The sequence below is a fragment of the Copadichromis virginalis genome, linkage group LG3, assembly GCF_057382275.1.
Source record: "Copadichromis virginalis isolate Kocher_CV1m ecotype Utaka linkage group LG3, C_Virginalis_male_GT1.1, whole genome shotgun sequence".
In the NCBI taxonomy this organism is placed as follows: Eukaryota; Metazoa; Chordata; class Actinopteri; order Cichliformes; family Cichlidae; genus Copadichromis; species Copadichromis virginalis.
In genome coordinates, this window is record NC_140620.1 from 58473282 (window position 1) to 58493102 (window position 19821).

The window sequence follows — 19821 nt, forward strand, 5'->3', positions numbered from 1 at the left end:
ACCGGCTGGGGCCACTTACACCACATCAGGGCCTGTTGCTCTGGCTGAGGCCACTTACACCACACCAGGGCCTGTGGCTGCTGGCTGAGGCCACCTACACCACACCAGGGCCTTAGTTGCTATTGAGGCCAATTACACCACACCAGGGTATGTGGCTCTTGCTCAGGCCACTTACACCACACCAGGGCCTTAGTTGCTATTGAGGCCAATTACACCACACCAGGGCCTGTGGCACTGGCTGAGGCCACTTACACCACACCAGGGCCTGTGGCTGCTGGCTGAGGCCACTTACACCACACCAGGGCCTGTGGCTGCTGGCTGAGGCCACTTACACCACACCAGGGCCTTAGTTGCTATTGAGGCCAATTACACCACACCATGGTCTGTGGCTCTTGCTCAGGCCACTTACACCACACCAGGGCCTGTGGCACTGGCTGAGGCCACTTACACCACACCAGGGCCTGTGGCTGCTGGCTGAGGCCACTTACACCACATCAGGGCCTGTGGCTCTGGCTGAGGCCACTTACACCACACCAGGGCCTGTGGCTGCTGGCTGAGGCCAGTTACACCACACCAGAGCCTGTGGCTGCTGGCTGAAGCCACTTACACCACACCAGGGCCTTAGTTGCTATTGAGGCCACTTACACCACACCAGGGCCTGTGGCTGCTGGCTGAGGCCACCTACACCACACCAGGGCCTGTGGCTGCTGGCTGAGGCCACTTACACCACACCAGGGCCTGTGGCTGCTGGCTGAAGCCACTTACACCACACCAGGGCCTTAGTTGCTATTGAGGCCACTTACACCACACCAGGGCCTGTGGCTGCTGGCTGAGGCCACCTACACCACACCAGGGCCCTTTTGCTGCTGGCTGAGGCCACTTACACCACACCAGTGCATGTGGCTTCTGGCTGAGGCCACTTACACCACACCAGGGCCTGTGGCTGCTGGCTGAGGCCACTTACACCACACCAGGGCCTGTGGCTCTTGCTCAGGCCACTCACATCACACCAGGCCCTGCGCTTCTGGCCGAGGCCATCTTCACCAAACCAGGCCCTGTGGTTCTTGCTCAGGCCACTTACACCACACCAGGGCCTTATTTGCTATTGAGGCCACTTACACCACACCAGGGCCTGTGGCACTTGCTCAGGCCACTTACACCACACCAGGGCCTGTGGCTGCTGGCTGAGGCCACTTACACCACACCAGGGCCTGTGGCTCTTGCTCAGGCCACTTACACCACACCAGGGCCTGTGGCTGCTGGCTGAGGCCACTTACACCACACCAGGGCCTGTGGCTTCTGGCTGAGGCGACTTACACCACACCAGGCCTGTGGCTGCTGGCTGAGGCCACGTACACCACACCAGGGCCTGTGGCTCTTGCTCAGGCCACTCACATCACACCAGGCCCTGCGCTTCTGGCCGAGGCCATCTTCACCAAACCAGGCCCTGTGCTGCTAGCTGTGGCCATGTACAACACACCAGGCCCTGTGCTGGTTCCTGAGGCCATCTTCAACAATCCAGGGCCTGTGCTGTTGGATAAATGCTAAACTGAGCCTTTGGGTTAGGGTATTATGCAAACATGAAGGTAGGGTTATAGGATTGTCTTCGTAACTTCAGGTACTTGCCACCTAATCACCTGAATCCATAAATTGAGACATTGTGCTGGGGCCAGCAGCTTACGGCCATACCACCCTGAGCACGCCCGACCTCGTCTGATCTCGGAAGCTGAGCAGGGCTGGGCTTGGTTAGTACTTGGATGGGAGCCTGCCTGGGAATACCTGGTGCTGTAAGCCTTTCATTTTCATGTCATTGAACCGCTTTTGATCCAGAGAAGGGGTGTATTAAAAGACCAAAAGCAGCTGCCCATTAATGAGGGCACATTAACGACATTGCTTTTGGCTGTTTTCCAATGTCTTGTGCTGCTAGCTGATGCCACCTACACCACACCAGGGCCTGAGTGACCGGCTGGGGCCACTTACACCACATCAGGGCCTGTGGCTCTGGCTGAGGCCACTTACACCACACCAGGGCCTGTGGCCTCTGGCTGAGGCCACTTACACCACACCAGGGCCTGTGGCTGCTGGCTGAGGCCACTTACACCACACCAGGGCCTTAGTTGCTATTGAGGCCAATTACACCACACCATGGTCTGTGGCTCTTGCTCAGGCCACTTACACCACACCAGGGCCTGTGGCACTGGCTGAGGCCACTTACACCACACCAGGGCCTGTGGCTGCTGGCTGAGGCCACTTACACCACACAAGGGCTTGTGGCTGCTGGCTGAGGCCACCTACACCACACCAGGGCCTGTGGCTGCTGGCTGAGGCCACCTACACCACACCAGGGCCTGTGGCTCTTGCTCAGGCCACTTACACCACACCAGGGCCTGTGGCTCTTGCTCATGCCACTTACACCACACCAGGGCCTGTGGCTCTTGCTCAGGCCACTCATATCACACCAGGCCCTGTGCTTCTGGCTGAGGCCACTTAGACCACACCAGGGCCTGTGGCTGCTGGCTGAGGCCACTTACACCACACCAGGGCCTGTGGCTGCTGGCTGAGGCCATCTACACCACACCAGGGCCTGTGGCTGCTGGCTGAGGCGACTTACACCACACCAGGGCCCTTTTGCTGCTGGCTGAGGCCACTTACACCACACCAGTGCCTGTGGCTTCTGGCTGAGGCGACTTACACCACACCAGGGCCTGTGGCTGCTGGCTGAGGCCACTTACACCACACCAGGGCCTGTGGCTCTTGCTCAGGCCACTCACATCACACCAGGCCCTGCGCTTCTGGCCGAGGCCATCTTCACCAAACCAGGCCCTGTGGCTCTTGCTCAGGCCACTTACACCACACCAGGGCCTGTGGCTCTGGCTTAGGCCACTTACACCACACCAGGGCCTGTGGCACTTGCTCAGGCCACTTACACCACACCAGGGCCTGTGGCTCTTGCTCAGGCCACTTACACCACACCAGGGCCTGTGGCTCTTGCTCAGGCCACTCACATCACACCAGGCCCTGCGCTTCTGGCCGAGGCCATCTTCACCAAACCAGGCCCTGTGGCTCTTGCTCAGGCCACTTACACCACACCAGGGCCTGTGGCTCTGGCTTAGGCCACTTACACCACACCAGGGCCTGTGGCACTTGCTCAGGCCACTTACACCACACCAGGGCCTGTGGCTGCTGGCTGAGGCCACTTACACCACACCAGGGCCTGTGGCTCTTACTCAGGCCACTTACACCACACCAGGGCCTGTGGCACTGGCTGAGGCCACTTAGACCACACCAGGGCCTGTGGCTGCTGGCTGAGGCCACTTACACCACACCAGGGCCTGTGGCTGCTGGCTGAGGCCACTTACACCAAACCAGGGCCTGTGGCTGCTTGCTGAGGCCATCTTCACCAAACCAGGCCCTGTGCTGCTTGCTGTGGCCATGTAAAACACACCAGGTCCTGTGCTGGTTCTTGAGGCCATCTTCAACAATCCAGGGCCTGTGCTGTTGGATAAATGCCAAACTGAGCCTTTGGGTTAGGGTATTATGCAAACATGCAGGTATGGTTATAGGATTGTCTTCGTAACTTCAGGTACTTGCCACCTAATCACTTGAATCCATAAATTGAGACATTGTGCTGGAGCCAGCAGCTTACGGCCATACCACCCTGAGCACGCCCGACCTCGTCTGATCTCGGAAGCTAAGCAGGGCTGGGCTTGGTTAGTACTTGGATGGGAGACTGCCTGGGAATACCTGGTGCTGTAAGCCTTTCATTTTCATGTCATTGAACCGCTTTTGATCCAGAGAAGGGGTGTATTAAAAGACCAGAAGCAGCTCCCCATTAATGAGGGCACATTAACGACATTGCTTTTGGCTGTTTTCCATTGTCTTGTGCTGCTAGCTGATGCCACCTACACCACACCAGGGCCTGAGTGACCGGCTGGGGCCACTTACACCACATCAGGGCCTGTTGCTCTGGCTGAGGCCACTTACACCACACCAGGGCCTGTGGCTGCTGGCTGAGGCCACCTACACCACACCAGGGCCTTAGTTGCTATTGAGGCCAATTACACCACACCAGGGTATGTGGCTCTTGCTCAGGCCACTTACACCACACCAGGGCCTTAGTTGCTATTGAGGCCAATTACACCACACCAGGGCCTGTGGCACTGGCTGAGGCCACTTACACCACACCAGGGCCTGTGGCTGCTGGCTGAGGCCACTTACACCACACAAGGGCCTGTGGCTGCTGGCTGAGGCGACTTACACCACACCAGGGCCTGTGGCTGCTGGCTGAAGCCACTTACACCACACCAGGGCCTTAGTTGCTATTGAGGCCACTTACACCACACCAGGGCCTGTGGCTGCTGGCTGAGGCCACCTACACCACACCAGGGCCCTTTTGCTGCTGGCTGAGGCCACTTACACCACACCAGTGCCTGTGGCTTCTGGCTGAGGCCAATTACACCACACCAGGGCCTGTGGCTGCTGGCTGAGGCGACTTACACCACACCAGGGCCTGTGGCTCTTGCTCAGGCCACTCACATCACACCAGGCCCTGCGCTTCTGGCCGAGGCCATCTTCACCAAACCAGGCCCTGTGGTTCTTGCTCAGGCCACTTACACCACACCAGGGCCTTATTTGCTATTGAGGCCACTTACACCACACCAGGGTCTGTGGCTCTTGCTCAGGCCACTTACACCACACCAGGGCCTGTGGCTCTTGCTCAGGCCACTTACACCACACCAGGGCCTGTGGCTGCTGGCTGAGGCCACCTACACCACACCAGGGCATTAGTTGCTATTGAGGCCAATTACACCACACCAGGGTCTGTGGCTCTTGCTCAGGCCACTTACACCACACCAGGGCCTGTGGCTCTTGCTCAGGCCACTTACACCACACCAGGGCCTGTGGCACTGGCTGAGGCCACTTACACCACACCAGGGCCTGTGGCTGCTGGCTGAGGCCACTTACACCACACCAGGGCCTGAGTGACCGGCTGTGGCCACTTACACCACACCAGGGCCTGTGGCTGCTGGCTGAGGCCAGTTACACCACACCAGAGCCTGTGGCTGCTGGCTGAAGCCACTTACACCACACCAGGGCCTTAGTTGCTATTGAGGCCACTTACACCACACCAGGGCCTGTGGCTGCTGGCTGAGGCCACCTACACCACACCAGGGCCTGTGGCTGCTGGCTGAGGCCACTTACACCACACCAGGGCCTGTGGCTGCTGGCTGAAGCCACTTACACCACACCAGGGCCTTAGTTGCTATTGAGGCCACTTACACCACACCAGGGCCTGTGGCTGCTGGCTGAGGCCACCTACACCACACCAGGGCCCTTTTGCTGCTGGCTGAGGCCACTTACACCACACCAGTGCCTGTGGCTTCTGGCTGAGGCCAATTACACCACACCAGGGCCTGTGGCTGCTGGCTGAGGCCACTTACACCACACCAGGGCCTGTGGCTCTTGCTCAGGCCACTCACATCACACCAGGCCCTGCGCTTCTGGCCGAGGCCATCTTCACCAAACCAGGCCCTGTGGTTCTTGCTCAGGCCACTTACACCACACCAGGGCCTTATTTGCTATTGAGGCCACTTACACCACACCAGGGCCTGTGGCTCTTGCTTAGGCCACTTACACCACACCAGGGCCTGTGGCACTTGCTCAGGCCACTTACACCACACCAGGGCCTGTGGCTGCTGGCTGAGGCCACCTACACCACACCAGGGCCTGTGGCTCTTGCTCAGGCCACTTACACCACACCAGGGCCTGTGGCACTGGCTGAGGCCACTTAGACCACACCAGGGCCTGTGGCTGCTGGCTGAGGCCACTCACACCACACCAGGGCCTGTGGCTGCTAGCTGAGGCCACTTACACCAAACCAGGGCCTGTGGCTGCTTGCTGAGGCCATCTTCACCAAACCAGGCCCTGTGCTGCTTGCTGTGGCCATGTAAAACACACCAGGTCCTGTGCTGGTTCTTGAGGCCATCTTCAACAATCCAGGGCCTGTGCTGTTGGATAAATGCCAAACTGAGCCTTTTGGTTAGGGTATTATGCAAACATGCAGGTATGGTTATAGGATTGTCTTCGTAACTTCAGGTACTTGCCACCTAATCACTTGAATCCATAAATTGAGACATTGTGCTGGGGCCAGCAGCTTACGGCCATACCACCCTGAGCACGCCCGACCTCGTCTGATCTCGGAAGCTAAGCAGGGCTGGGCTTGTTTAGTACTTGGATGGGAGACTTCCTGGGAATACCTGGTGCTGTAAGCCTTTCATGTCATTGAACAGCTTTTGATCCAGAGAAGGGGTGTATTAAAAGACCAGAAGCAGCTCCCCATTAATGAGGGCACATTAACGACATTGCTTTTGGCTGTTTTCCAATGTCTTGTGCTGCTAGCTGATGCCACCTACACCACACCAGGGCCTGAGTGACCGGCTTGGGCCACTTACACCACATCAGGGCCTGTTGCTCTGGCTGAGGCCACTTACACCACACCAGGGCCTGTGGCTGCTGGCTGAGGCCACCTACACCACACCAGGGCCTTAGTTGCTATTGAGGCCAATTACACCACACCAGGGTATGTGGCTCTTGCTCAGGCCACTTACACCACACCAGGGCCTTAGTTGCTATTGAGGCCAATTACACCACACCAGGGCCTGTGGCACTGGCTGAGGCCACTTACACCACACCAGGGCCTGTGGCTGCTGGCTGAGGCCACCTACACCACACCAGGGCCTGTGGCTGCTGGCTGAGGCCACTTACAACACACCAGGGCCTGTGGCTCTTGCTCAGGCCACTCACATCACACCAGGCCCTGCGCTTCTGGCCGAGGCCATCTTCACCAAACCAGGCCCTGTGCTGCTAGCTGAGGCGACTTACACCACATCAGGGCCTGTGGCTCTGGCTGAGGCCACTTACACCACACCAGGGCCTGTGGCTGCTGGCTGAGGCCAGTTACACCACACCAGGGCCTGTGGCTGCTGGCTGAGGCCACATACACCACACCAGGGCCTTAGTTGCTATTGAGGCCAATTACACCACACCAGGGTCTGTGGCTCTTGCTCAGGCCACTCACATCACACCAGGCCCTGCGCTTCTGGCCACTTACACCACACCAGGGCCTGTGGCTGCTGGCTGAGGCCACTTACACCATACCAGGGCCTGTGGCTGTTGGCTGAGGCCACTTACACCACACCAGGGCCTTAGTTGCTATTGAGGCCACTTACACCACACCAGGGCCTGTGGCTCTGGCTGAGGCCACTTACACCACACCAGGGCCTTATTTGCTATTCAGGCCAGTTACACCACACCAGGGCCTGTGGCTCTGGCTCAGGCCACTTAAACCACACCAGGGCCTGTGGCTGCTGGCTGATTCCACTTACACCACACCAGGGCCTTATTTGCTATTCAGGCCAATTACACCACACCAGGGTCTGTGGCTCTTGCTCAGGCCACTTACACCACACCAGGGCCTGTGGCTCTTGCTCAGGCCACTTACACCACACCAGGGCCTGTGGCACTGGCTGAGGCCACTTACACCACACCATGGCCTGTGGCTGCTGGCTGAGGCCACTTACACCACACCAGGGCCTGTGGCTGCTGGCTGAGGCCACTTACACCACACCAGGGCCTGTGGCTGGTGGCTGAGGCCACCTACACCACACCAGGGCCTGTGGCTTCTGTCTGAGGCGACTTACACCACACCAGGGCCTGTGGCTGCTGGCTGAGGCCAATTACACCACACCAGGGTCTGTGGCTCTTGCTCAGGCCACTTACACCACACCAGGGCCTGTGGCACTGGCTGAGGCCACTTACACCACACCAGGGCCTGTGGCTGCTGGCTGAGGCCACTTACACCACACCAGGGCCTGTGGCTGCTGGCTGAGGCCACTTACACCACACCAGGGCCTGTGGCTGCTGGCTGAGGCCACCTACACCACACCAGGGCCTGTGGCTGCTGGCTGAGGCCACTTACACCACACCAGTGCCTGTGGCTTCTGGCTGAGGCGACTTACACCACACCAGTGCCTGTGGCTGCTGGCTGAGGCCACTTACACCACACCAAGGCCTGTGGCTCTTGCTCAGGCCACTCACATCACACCAGGCCCTGCGCTTCTGGCCGAGGCCATCTTCACCAAACCAGGCCCTGTGCTCCTTGCTGTGGCCATGTACAACACACCAGGCCCTGTGCTGGTTCCTGAGGCCATCTTCAACAATCCAGGGCCTGTGCTGTTGGATAAATGCCAAACTGAGCCTTTGGGTTAGGGTATTATGCAAACATGCAGGTATGGTTATAGGATTGTCTTCGTAACTTCAGGTACTTGCCACCTAATCACTTGAATCCATAAATTGAGACATTGTGCTGGGGCCAGCAGCTTACGGCCATACCACCCTGAGCACCCCCGACCTCGACTGATCTCGGAAGCTAAGCAGGGCTGGGCTTGGTTAGTACTTGGATGGGAGACTGCCTGGGAATACCTGGTGCTGTAAGCCTTTCATTTTCATGTCATTGAACCGCTTTTGATCCAGAGAAGGGGTGTATTAAAAGAGCAAAAGCAGCTGCCCATTAATGAGGGCACATTAACGACATTGCTTTTGGCTGTTTTCCAATGTCTTGTGCTGCTAGCTGATGCCACCTACACCACACCACGGCCTTATTTGCTGGCTGAGGCCACATACACCAAACCAGGGCCTTAGTTGCTATTGAGGCCAATTACACCACACCAGGGCCTGTGGCTCTTGCTCAGGCCACTTACACCACACCAGGGCCTGTGGCTCTTGCTCAGGCCACTCACACCACACCAGGGCCTGTGGCTCTTGCTCAGGCCACTCATATCACGCCAGGCCCTGCGCTTCTGGCCGAGGCCATCTTCACCAAACCAGGCCCTGTGGCTCTTGCTCAGGCCACTTACACCACACCAGGGCCTGTGGCTCTGGCTTAGGCCACTTACACCACACCAGGGCCTGTGGCACTTGCTCAGGCCACTTACACCACACCAGGGCCTGTGGCTGCTGGCTGAGGCCACTTACACCACACCAGGGCCTGTGGCTCTTACTCAGGCCACTTACACCACACCAGGGCCTGTGGCACTGGCTGAGGCCACTTAGACCACACCAGGGCCTGTGGCTGCTGGCTGAGGCCACTTACACCACACCAGGGCCTGTGGCTGCTGGCTGAGGCCACTTACACCAAACCAGGGCCTGTGGCTGCTTGCTGAGGCCATCTTCACCAAACCAGGCCCTGTGCTGCTTGCTGTGGCCATGTAAAACACACCAGGTCCTGTGCTGGTTCTTGAGGCCATCTTCAACAATCCAGGGCCTGTGCTGTTGGATAAATGCCAAACTGAGCCTTTGGGTTAGGGTATTATGCAAACATGCAGGTATGGTTATAGGATTGTCTTCGTAACTTCAGGTACTTGCCACCTAATCACTTGAATCCATAAATTGAGACATTGTGCTGGAGCCAGCAGCTTACGGCCATACCACCCTGAGCACGCCCGACCTCGTCTGATCTCGGAAGCTAAGCAGGGCTGGGCTTGGTTAGTACTTGGATGGGAGACTGCCTGGGAATACCTGGTGCTGTAAGCCTTTCATTTTCATGTCATTGAACCGCTTTTGATCCAGAGAAGGGGTGTATTAAAAGACCAGAAGCAGCTCCCCATTAATGAGGGCACATTAACGACATTGCTTTTGGCTGTTTTCCATTGTCTTGTGCTGCTAGCTGATGCCACCTACACCACACCAGGGCCTGAGTGACCGGCTGGGGCCACTTACACCACATCAGGGCCTGTTGCTCTGGCTGAGGCCACTTACACCACACCAGGGCCTGTGGCTGCTGGCTGAGGCCACCTACACCACACCAGGGCCTTAGTTGCTATTGAGGCCAATTACACCACACCAGGGTATGTGGCTCTTGCTCAGGCCACTTACACCACACCAGGGCCTTAGTTGCTATTGAGGCCAATTACACCACACCAGGGCCTGTGGCACTGGCTGAGGCCACTTACACCACACCAGGGCCTGTGGCTGCTGGCTGAGGCCACTTACACCACACAAGGGCCTGTGGCTGCTGGCTGAGGCGACTTACACCACACCAGGGCCTGTGGCTGCTGGCTGAAGCCACTTACACCACACCAGGGCCTTAGTTGCTATTGAGGCCACTTACACCACACCAGGGCCTGTGGCTGCTGGCTGAGGCCACCTACACCACACCAGGGCCCTTTTGCTGCTGGCTGAGGCCACTTACACCACACCAGTGCCTGTGGCTTCTGGCTGAGGCCAATTACACCACACCAGGGCCTGTGGCTGCTGGCTGAGGCGACTTACACCACACCAGGGCCTGTGGCTCTTGCTCAGGCCACTCACATCACACCAGGCCCTGCGCTTCTGGCCGAGGCCATCTTCACCAAACCAGGCCCTGTGGTTCTTGCTCAGGCCACTTACACCACACCAGGGCCTTATTTGCTATTGAGGCCACTTACACCACACCAGGGTCTGTGGCTCTTGCTCAGGCCACTTACACCACACCAGGGCCTGTGGCTCTTGCTCAGGCCACTTACACCACACCAGGGCCTGTGGCTGCTGGCTGAGGCCACCTACACCACACCAGGGCATTAGTTGCTATTGAGGCCAATTACACCACACCAGGGTCTGTGGCTCTTGCTCAGGCCACTTACACCACACCAGGGCCTGTGGCTCTTGCTCAGGCCACTTACACCACACCAGGGCCTGTGGCACTGGCTGAGGCCACTTACACCACACCAGGGCCTGTGGCTGCTGGCTGAGGCCACTTACACCACACCAGGGCCTGAGTGACCGGCTGTGGCCACTTACACCACACCAGGGCCTGTGGCTGCTGGCTGAGGCCAGTTACACCACACCAGAGCCTGTGGCTGCTGGCTGAAGCCACTTACACCACACCAGGGCCTTAGTTGCTATTGAGGCCACTTACACCACACCAGGGCCTGTGGCTGCTGGCTGAGGCCACCTACACCACACCAGGGCCTGTGGCTGCTGGCTGAGGCCACTTACACCACACCAGGGCCTGTGGCTGCTGGCTGAAGCCACTTACACCACACCAGGGCCTTAGTTGCTATTGAGGCCACTTACACCACACCAGGGCCTGTGGCTGCTGGCTGAGGCCACCTACACCACACCAGGGCCCTTTTGCTGCTGGCTGAGGCCACTTACACCACACCAGTGCCTGTGGCTTCTGGCTGAGGCCAATTACACCACACCAGGGCCTGTGGCTGCTGGCTGAGGCCACTTACACCACACCAGGGCCTGTGGCTCTTGCTCAGGCCACTCACATCACACCAGGCCCTGCGCTTCTGGCCGAGGCCATCTTCACCAAACCAGGCCCTGTGGTTCTTGCTCAGGCCACTTACACCACACCAGGGCCTTATTTGCTATTGAGGCCACTTACACCACACCAGGGCCTGTGGCTCTTGCTTAGGCCACTTACACCACACCAGGGCCTGTGGCACTTGCTCAGGCCACTTACACCACACCAGGGCCTGTGGCTGCTGGCTGAGGCCACCTACACCACACCAGGGCCTGTGGCTCTTGCTCAGGCCACTTACACCACACCAGGGCCTGTGGCACTGGCTGAGGCCACTTAGACCACACCAGGGCCTGTGGCTGCTGGCTGAGGCCACTCACACCACACCAGGGCCTGTGGCTGCTAGCTGAGGCCACTTACACCAAACCAGGGCCTGTGGCTGCTTGCTGAGGCCATCTTCACCAAACCAGGCCCTGTGCTGCTTGCTGTGGCCATGTAAAACACACCAGGTCCTGTGCTGGTTCTTGAGGCCATCTTCAACAATCCAGGGCCTGTGCTGTTGGATAAATGCCAAACTGAGCCTTTTGGTTAGGGTATTATGCAAACATGCAGGTATGGTTATAGGATTGTCTTCGTAACTTCAGGTACTTGCCACCTAATCACTTGAATCCATAAATTGAGACATTGTGCTGGGGCCAGCAGCTTACGGCCATACCACCCTGAGCACGCCCGACCTCGTCTGATCTCGGAAGCTAAGCAGGGCTGGGCTTGTTTAGTACTTGGATGGGAGACTTCCTGGGAATACCTGGTGCTGTAAGCCTTTCATGTCATTGAACAGCTTTTGATCCAGAGAAGGGGTGTATTAAAAGACCAGAAGCAGCTCCCCATTAATGAGGGCACATTAACGACATTGCTTTTGGCTGTTTTCCAATGTCTTGTGCTGCTAGCTGATGCCACCTACACCACACCAGGGCCTGAGTGACCGGCTTGGGCCACTTACACCACATCAGGGCCTGTTGCTCTGGCTGAGGCCACTTACACCACACCAGGGCCTGTGGCTGCTGGCTGAGGCCACCTACACCACACCAGGGCCTTAGTTGCTATTGAGGCCAATTACACCACACCAGGGTATGTGGCTCTTGCTCAGGCCACTTACACCACACCAGGGCCTTAGTTGCTATTGAGGCCAATTACACCACACCAGGGCCTGTGGCACTGGCTGAGGCCACTTACACCACACCAGGGCCTGTGGCTGCTGGCTGAGGCCACCTACACCACACCAGGGCCTGTGGCTGCTGGCTGAGGCCACTTACAACACACCAGGGCCTGTGGCTCTTGCTCAGGCCACTCACATCACACCAGGCCCTGCGCTTCTGGCCGAGGCCATCTTCACCAAACCAGGCCCTGTGCTGCTAGCTGAGGCGACTTACACCACATCAGGGCCTGTGGCTCTGGCTGAGGCCACTTACACCACACCAGGGCCTGTGGCTGCTGGCTGAGGCCAGTTACACCACACCAGGGCCTGTGGCTGCTGGCTGAGGCCACATACACCACACCAGGGCCTTAGTTGCTATTGAGGCCAATTACACCACACCAGGGTCTGTGGCTCTTGCTCAGGCCACTCACATCACACCAGGCCCTGCGCTTCTGGCCACTTACACCACACCAGGGCCTGTGGCTGCTGGCTGAGGCCACTTACACCATACCAGGGCCTGTGGCTGTTGGCTGAGGCCACTTACACCACACCAGGGCCTTAGTTGCTATTGAGGCCACTTACACCACACCAGGGCCTGTGGCTCTGGCTGAGGCCACTTACACCACACCAGGGCCTTATTTGCTATTCAGGCCAGTTACACCACACCAGGGCCTGTGGCTCTGGCTCAGGCCACTTAAACCACACCAGGGCCTGTGGCTGCTGGCTGATTCCACTTACACCACACCAGGGCCTTATTTGCTATTCAGGCCAATTACACCACACCAGGGTCTGTGGCTCTTGCTCAGGCCACTTACACCACACCAGGGCCTGTGGCTCTTGCTCAGGCCACTTACACCACACCAGGGCCTGTGGCACTGGCTGAGGCCACTTACACCACACCATGGCCTGTGGCTGCTGGCTGAGGCCACTTACACCACACCAGGGCCTGTGGCTGCTGGCTGAGGCCACTTACACCACACCAGGGCCTGTGGCTGGTGGCTGAGGCCACCTACACCACACCAGGGCCTGTGGCTTCTGTCTGAGGCGACTTACACCACACCAGGGCCTGTGGCTGCTGGCTGAGGCCAATTACACCACACCAGGGTCTGTGGCTCTTGCTCAGGCCACTTACACCACACCAGGGCCTGTGGCACTGGCTGAGGCCACTTACACCACACCAGGGCCTGTGGCTGCTGGCTGAGGCCACTTACACCACACCAGGGCCTGTGGCTGCTGGCTGAGGCCACTTACACCACACCAGGGCCTGTGGCTGCTGGCTGAGGCCACCTACACCACACCAGGGCCTGTGGCTGCTGGCTGAGGCCACTTACACCACACCAGTGCCTGTGGCTTCTGGCTGAGGCGACTTACACCACACCAGTGCCTGTGGCTGCTGGCTGAGGCCACTTACACCACACCAAGGCCTGTGGCTCTTGCTCAGGCCACTCACATCACACCAGGCCCTGCGCTTCTGGCCGAGGCCATCTTCACCAAACCAGGCCCTGTGCTCCTTGCTGTGGCCATGTACAACACACCAGGCCCTGTGCTGGTTCCTGAGGCCATCTTCAACAATCCAGGGCCTGTGCTGTTGGATAAATGCCAAACTGAGCCTTTGGGTTAGGGTATTATGCAAACATGCAGGTATGGTTATAGGATTGTCTTCGTAACTTCAGGTACTTGCCACCTAATCACTTGAATCCATAAATTGAGACATTGTGCTGGGGCCAGCAGCTTACGGCCATACCACCCTGAGCACCCCCGACCTCGACTGATCTCGGAAGCTAAGCAGGGCTGGGCTTGGTTAGTACTTGGATGGGAGACTGCCTGGGAATACCTGGTGCTGTAAGCCTTTCATTTTCATGTCATTGAACCGCTTTTGATCCAGAGAAGGGGTGTATTAAAAGAGCAAAAGCAGCTGCCCATTAATGAGGGCACATTAACGACATTGCTTTTGGCTGTTTTCCAATGTCTTGTGCTGCTAGCTGATGCCACCTACACCACACCACGGCCTTATTTGCTGGCTGAGGCCACATACACCAAACCAGGGCCTTAGTTGCTATTGAGGCCAATTACACCACACCAGGGCCTGTGGCTCTTGCTCAGGCCACTTACACCACACCAGGGCCTGTGGCTCTTGCTCAGGCCACTCACACCACACCAGGGCCTGTGGCTCTTGCTCAGGCCACTCATATCACGCCAGGCCCTGCGCTTCTGGCCGAGGCCATCTTCACCAAACCAGGCCCTGTGCTGCTTGCTGTGGCCATGTACAACACACCAGGTCCTGTGCTGGTTCCAGAGGCCATCTTCAACAATCCAGGGCCTGTGCTGTTGGATAAATGCCAAACTGAGCCTTTGGGTTAGGGTATTATGCAAACATGCAGGTATGGTTATAGGATTGTCTTCGTAACTTCAGGTACTTGCCACCTAATCACTTGAATCCATAAATTGAGACATTGTGCTGGGGCCATCAGCTTACGGCCATACCACCCTGAGCACGCCTGACCTCGTCTGATCTCGGAAGCTAAGCAGGGCTGGGCTTGGTTAGTACTTGGATGGGAGACTGCCTGGGAATACCTGGTGCTGTAAGCCTTTCATTTTCATGTCATTGAACCGCTTTTGATCCAGAGAAGGGGTGTATTAAAAGACCAAAAGCATCTGCCCATTAATGAGGGCACATTAACGACATTGCTTTTGGCTCTTTTCCAATGTCTTGTGCTGCTAGCTGATGCAACCTACACCACACCAGGGCCCTTTTGCTGCTGGCTGAGGCCACTTACACCACACCAGTGCCTGTGGCTTCTGGCTGAGGCGACTTACACCACACCAGGGACTGTGGCTGCTGGCTGAGGCCACTTACACCACACCAGGGCCTGTGGCTCTTGCTCAGGCCACTCACATCACACCAGGCCCTGCGCTTCTGGCCGAGGCCATCTTCACCAAACCAGGCCCTGTGGCTCTTGCTCAGGCCACTTACACCACACCAGGGCCTGTGGCTCTGGCTTAGGCCACTTACACCACACCAGGGCCTGTGGCACTTGCTCAGGCCACTTACACCACACCAGGGCCTGTGGCTGCTGGCTGAGGCCACTTACACCACACCAGGGCCTGTGGCTCTTACTCAGGCCACTTACACCACACCAGGGCCTGCGGCACTGGCTGAGGCCACTTAGACTACACCAGTGCCTGTGGCTGCTGGCTGAGGCCACTTACACCACACCAGGGCCTGTGGCTGCTGGCTGAGGCCACTTACACCAAACCAGGGCCTGTGGCTGCTTGCTGAGGCCATCTTCACCAAACCAGGCCCTGTGCTGCTTGCTGTGGCCATGTAAAACACACCAGGTCCTGTGCTGGTTCTTGAGGCCATCTTCAACAATCCAGGGCCTGTGCTGTTGGATAAATGCCAAACTGAGCCTTTGGGTTAGGGTATTATGCAAACATGCAGGTATGGTTATAGGATTGTCTTCGTAACTTCAGGTACTTGACACCTAATCACTTGAATCCATAAATTGAGACATTGTGCTGGGGCTAGCAGCTTACGGCCATACCACCCTGAGCACGCCCGACCTCGTCTGATCTCGGAAGCTAAGCAGGGCTGGGCTTGGTTAGTACTTGGATGGGAGACTGCCTAGGAATACCTGGTGCTGTAAGCCTTTCATTTTCATGTCATTGAACCGCTTTTGATCCAGAGAAGGGGTGTATTAAAAGACCAAAAGCAGCTGCCCATTAATGAGGGCACATTAACGACATTGCTTTTGGCTGTTTTCCAATGTCTTGTGCTGCTAGCTGATGCCACTTACACCACACCAGGGCCTGTGGCTGCTGGCTGAGGCCACTTACACCACACCAGGGCCTGTGGCTGCTGGCTGAGGCCACCTACACCACACCAGGGCCTTAGTTGCTATTGAGGCCAATTACACCACACAAGGGCCTGTGGCTCTTGCTCAGGCCACTCACACCACACCAGGGCCTGTGGCTCTTGCTCAGGCCACTCATATCACGCCAGGCCCTGCGCTTCTGGCCGAGGCCATCTTCACCAAACCAGGCCCTGTGCTGCTTGCTGTGGCCATGTACAACACACCAGGCCCTGTGCTGGTTCCAGAGGCCATCTTCAACAATCCAGGGCCTGTGCTGTTGGATAAATGCCAAACTGAGCCTTTGGGTTAGGGTATTATGCAAACATGCAGGTATGGTTATAGGATTGTCTTCGTAACTTCAGGTACTTGCCACCTAATCACTTGAATCCATAAATTGAGACATTGTGCTGGGGCCATCAGCTTACGGCCATACCACCCTGAGCACGCCTGACCTCGTCTGATCTCGGAAGCTAAGCAGGGCTGTGCTTGGTTAGTACTTGGATGGGAGACTGCCTGGGAATACCTGGTACTGTAAGCCTTTCATTTTCATGTCATTGAACCGCTTTTGATCCAGAGAAGGGGTGTATTAAAAGACCAAAAGCATCTGCCCATTAATGAGGGCACATTAACGACATTGCTTTTGGCTCTTTTCCAATGTCTTGTGCTGCTAGCTGATGCAACCTACACCACACAAGGGCCTGAGGGACCGGCTGGGGCCACTTACACCACACCAGGGCCTGTGGCTGCTGGCTGAGGCCACTTACACCACACCAGGGCCTGTGGCTGCTGGCTGAGGCCACCTACACCACACCAGGGCCTTAGTTGCTATTGAGGCCAATTACACCACACCAGGGTCTGTGGCACTGGCTGAGGCCACTTACACCACACCAGGGCCTGTGGCTGCTGGCTTAGGCCACCTACACCACACCAGGGCCTTAGTTGCTATTGAGGCCAATTACACCACACAAGGGCCTGTGGCTGCTGGCTGAGGCCACCTACACCACACCAGGGCCTGTGGCTGCTGGCTGAGGCCACTTACACCACACCAGGGCCCTTTTGCTGCTGGCTGAGGCCACTTACACCACACCAGTGCCTGTGACTTCTGGCTGAGGCGACTTACACCACACCAGGGCCTGTGGCTGCTGGCTGAGGCCACTTACACCACACCAGGGCCTGTGGCTGCTGGCTGAGGCCACCTACACCACACCAGGGCATTATTTGCTATTGAGGCCAATTACACCACACCAGGGTCTGTGGCTCTTGCTCAGGCCACTTACAACACACCAGGGCCTGTGGCTCTTGCTCAGGCCACTTACACCACACCAGGGCCTGTGGCTGCTGGCTGAGGCCACTTACACCACACCAGGGCCTGTGGCTGCTGGCTGAGGCCACCTACACCACACCAGGGCCTGTGGCTGCTGGCTGAGGCCACCTACACCACACCAGGGCCTGTGGCTGCTGGCTGAGGCCACTTACACCACACCAGTGCCTGTGGCTTCTGGCTGAGGCGACTTACACCACACCAGGGCCTGTGGCTGCTGGCTGAGGCCACTTACACCACACCAGGGCCTGTGGCTCTTGCTCAGGCCACTCACATCACACCAGGGCCTGTGGCTCTTGCTCAGGCCTCTCATATCACGCCAGGCCCTGCGCTTCTGGCCGAGGCCATCTTCACCAAACCAGGCCCTGTGCTCCTTGCTGTGGCCATGTACAACACACCAGGCCCTGTGCTGGTTCCTGAGGCCATCTTCAACAATCCAGGGCCTGTGCTGTTGGATAAATGCCAAACTGAGCCTTTGGGTTAGGGTATTATGCAAACATGCAGGTATGGTTATAGCATTGTCTTCGTAACTTCAGGTACTTGCCACCTAATCACTTGAATCCATAAATTGAGACATTGTGCTGGAGCCAGCAGCTTACGGCCATACCACCCTGAGCACGCCTGACCTCGTCTGATCTCGGAAGCTAAACAGGGCTGGGCTTGGTTAGTACTTGGATGGGAGACTGCCTGGGAATACCTGGTGCTGTAAGCCTTTGATTTTCATGTCATTGAACCGCTTTTGATCCAGAGAAGGGGTGTATTAAAAGACCAAAAGCAGCTCCCCATTAATGAGGGCACATTAACGACATTGCTTTTGGCTGTTTTCCAATGTCTTGTGCTGCTAGCTGATGCCACTTACACCACACCAGGGCCTGTGGCTGCTGGCTGAGGCCACTTACACCACACCAGGGCCTGTGGCTGCTGGCTGAGGCCACCTACACCACACCAGGGCCTTAGTTGCTATTGAGGCCAATTACACCACACCAGGGTCTGTGGCTCTTGCTCAGGCCACTTACACCACACCAGGGCCTGTGGCACTGGCTGAGGCCACTTACACCACACCAGGGCCTGTGGCTGCTGGCTGAGGCCACCTACACCACACCAGGGCCTTAGTTGCTATTGAGGCCAATTACACCACACAAGGGCCTGTGGCTGCTGGCTGAGGCCACCTACACCACACCAGGGCCTGTGGCTGCTGGCTGAGGCCACTTACAACACACCAGGGCCTGTGGCTCTTGCTCAGGCCACTCATATCACACCAGGCCCTGTGCTTCTGGCCGAGGCCATCTTCACCAAACCAGGCCCTGTGCTGCTTGCTGTGGCCATGTACAACACACCAGGCCCTGTGCTGGTTCCTGACGCCATCTTCAACAATCCAGGGCCTGGTGCTGTAAGCCTTTCATTTTCATGTCATTGAACCGCTTTTGATCCAGAGAAGGGGTGTATTAAAAGACCAGAAGCAGCTCCCCATTAATGAGGGCACATTAACGACATTGCTTTTGGCTGTTTTCCATTGTCTTGTGCTGCTAGCTGATGCCACCTACACCACACCAGGGCCTGAGTGACCGGCTGGGGCCACTTACACCACATCAGGGCCTGTGGCTGCTGGCTGAGGCCACCTACACCACACCAGGGCCTTAGTTGCTATTGAGGCCACTTACACCACACCAGGGCCTGTGGCTGCTGGCTGAGGCCACCTACACCACACCAGGGCCTGTGGCTGCTGGCTGAGGCCACTTACACCACACCAGGGCCTTAGTTGCTATTGAGGCCACTTACACCACACCAGGGCCTGTGGCTGCTGGCTGAGGCCACCTACACCACACCAGGGCCTGTGGCTGCTGGCTGAGGCCACTTACACCACACCAGGGCCCTTTTGCTGCTGGCTGAGGCCACTTACACCACACCAGTGCATGTGGCTTCTGGCTGAGGCCACTTACACCACACCAGGGCCTGTGGCTGCTGGCTGAGGCCACCTACACCACACCAGGGCCTTAGTTGCTATTGAGGCCAATTACACCACACCAGGGTATGTGGCTCTTGCTCAGGCCACTTACACCACACCAGGGCCTTAGTTGCTATTGAGGCCAATTACACCACACCAGGGCCTGTGGCTCTTGCTCAGGCCACTTACACCACACCAGGGCCTGTGGTTCTGGCTTAGGCC

General features: G+C 57.7%; 6 non-coding genes and 5 pseudogenes across 6 annotated transcripts; all 11 read left to right on the forward strand.

The window, feature by feature from the left end:
• Positions 1–1675: 1675 nt before the first annotated feature.
• Positions 1676–1794, forward strand: LOC146715864 (5S ribosomal RNA; annotated as a pseudogene).
• Positions 1795–3640: 1846 nt separating this feature from the next.
• LOC146715865 (5S ribosomal RNA) lies at positions 3641–3759 on the forward strand. Its single transcript, XR_014919607.1, has one exon. It is a non-coding gene; the product is annotated as a 5S ribosomal RNA (ribosomal RNA).
• A 2394-nt stretch (positions 3760–6153) lies between these two features.
• On the forward strand, positions 6154–6272 carry LOC146715866 (5S ribosomal RNA). The gene has a single exon (XR_014919354.1). It is a non-coding gene; the product is annotated as a 5S ribosomal RNA (ribosomal RNA).
• Positions 6273–8377: 2105 nt separating this feature from the next.
• On the forward strand, positions 8378–8496 carry LOC146715867 (5S ribosomal RNA; annotated as a pseudogene).
• A 976-nt stretch (positions 8497–9472) lies between these two features.
• LOC146715868 (5S ribosomal RNA) lies at positions 9473–9591 on the forward strand. The gene has a single exon (XR_014919608.1). It is a non-coding gene; the product is annotated as a 5S ribosomal RNA (ribosomal RNA).
• A 2394-nt stretch (positions 9592–11985) lies between these two features.
• Positions 11986–12104, forward strand: LOC146715869 (5S ribosomal RNA). Its single transcript, XR_014919355.1, has one exon. It is a non-coding gene; the product is annotated as a 5S ribosomal RNA (ribosomal RNA).
• A 2105-nt stretch (positions 12105–14209) lies between these two features.
• LOC146715870 (5S ribosomal RNA) lies at positions 14210–14328 on the forward strand (annotated as a pseudogene).
• Positions 14329–14949: 621 nt separating this feature from the next.
• LOC146715871 (5S ribosomal RNA) lies at positions 14950–15068 on the forward strand. Its single transcript, XR_014919906.1, has one exon. It is a non-coding gene; the product is annotated as a 5S ribosomal RNA (ribosomal RNA).
• A 942-nt stretch (positions 15069–16010) lies between these two features.
• LOC146715872 (5S ribosomal RNA) lies at positions 16011–16129 on the forward strand. Its single transcript, XR_014919382.1, has one exon. It is a non-coding gene; the product is annotated as a 5S ribosomal RNA (ribosomal RNA).
• A 623-nt stretch (positions 16130–16752) lies between these two features.
• LOC146715873 (5S ribosomal RNA) lies at positions 16753–16871 on the forward strand (annotated as a pseudogene).
• A 1376-nt stretch (positions 16872–18247) lies between these two features.
• LOC146715874 (5S ribosomal RNA) lies at positions 18248–18366 on the forward strand (annotated as a pseudogene).
• The last annotated feature ends 1455 nt before the right edge of the window (positions 18367–19821 follow it).